Consider the following 1,556-nt stretch of genomic DNA (forward strand, 5'->3'; position numbering starts at 1 on the left):
GTAATCCTTGGAGCAGAACAGCGGAGCCAGCCTGCCCACGTGCACAGCTCTGATTTCTCGCAGGGAAGGACCCTCCGCTCACCTGCAGAGACACAAACAGGCAGGTGATGGGGGCGTCCATACAGCACCTACTGACCCTGCAGGGCGCTCGTGTACCCTGGGCTGTCAACCTCTGGGGAGAGGATGGTGACTTTGAGAGCATGGGCCTAGTCTGAGTGGGGGCCTGGAGGGCTCTGGGCTGCAGAATATGGGGGTTCTGGGCAGGGGTGGCACAAATGTGTGCTAGGTTCTCAGTAGTCAGTGGAAGGGGGGAATCTCTCTCTTGGGTGGACCCTTGAGAATCTTGTAACTGTCAGGGCTGGAAAGACCCTTAGAGATCAGTTCAATGTCCTCATTTCACAGAAGGGGAAACTGAGAACTGGAGAGGGTGAGGGACTAGTTTAAGGTCCCATAGCTGGCTTTGGAAGGGAATTCATAGATGCCTAGCTCAGACCTTATCATCATCATCATCATCATCATCATCATCATCATCATCATCACCACAACAGTTTTAAGAGGAACATGCTCTGCTCTTTTCATTCTCATTTTATAAATAAGGCAGTTGAGGCTCAGAGAGGCTATGAAGCTTTCCAGGGTCACACAGCTTCTAATTACAGGCTGGGACTAGAACCCAGGTCTGTTTGACTCCAAAGCCCACACTGTCAGCCAGCACACTCCCTTAAAAGGCACCTAATATATTAAATTACCAATTCAGAAATAAGAACCTAGAGAATGAAACTGTCTCTTCCCCAATTCCCCCTGTACCCCCAAGTGAACACCCAGGTGTCAGGATGTCTGCGCAGCAAAGGACTGCCAGGTCACTCTAACACCCATTTGCAATGGAGGAGACATTTTCAGAAAGTAATCCATCTTCCCATGCTGCTGGAGATCTGAGTTGATTCAGTCTCTCCTGGTATGTCCCCAGGTGACAGGAGGCTATGGGAATATTAGGGCGTTACAGTTCTTATTTCTAGGGAGTGCGGTCACTTCACGTGCAGAAGCCAAACTGCACCTTTGGATAGATATGGAGCTGAGCAGGTACTTGCAGGGGAAGCTGTCAGTCATAAGCCAATGGGAGAAGAGCCTGGCCCTTCTAGGTCCCAGGGGACATTCGGCTTCCCTGATCCTGGGGATGATATCACTGTGGACAGAACTTTTCTGTAAGAGGCGGGTCCAGAGGTCCCACCCTTTTCTCCTCCAGGTATCCCTTTTATCATATATTTTTTTCCTCCAAATGGGTCCTCTGTTTTGACGGGGCCAATTGGCCAAACTACAATAACTGATTATTCTATTTAACAAACAAATCAAACACCTATCTTTGGAGAGCCTGAGCTCAGAAGTCCGATTCCTGAGTGCTAATATCAACTCTGCCACTTCTGGCAGTGTGACTTTGGACAAAGCACTTCACCTCTCTGAGGTGCAGTGTCTTCCTGGGGAAAGCAGGGTAAGGACACTTAACCTGCCGTGAGGACGGGGGTTATGTACGGAAAGCCCATGGCAGGAGTGTGTGGCTGCAA

This window comes from Leucopleurus acutus (assembly GCF_964270905.1).
Source record: "Leucopleurus acutus genome assembly, chromosome: 20".
NCBI lineage: Eukaryota > Metazoa > Chordata > Mammalia > Artiodactyla > Delphinidae > Leucopleurus > Leucopleurus acutus.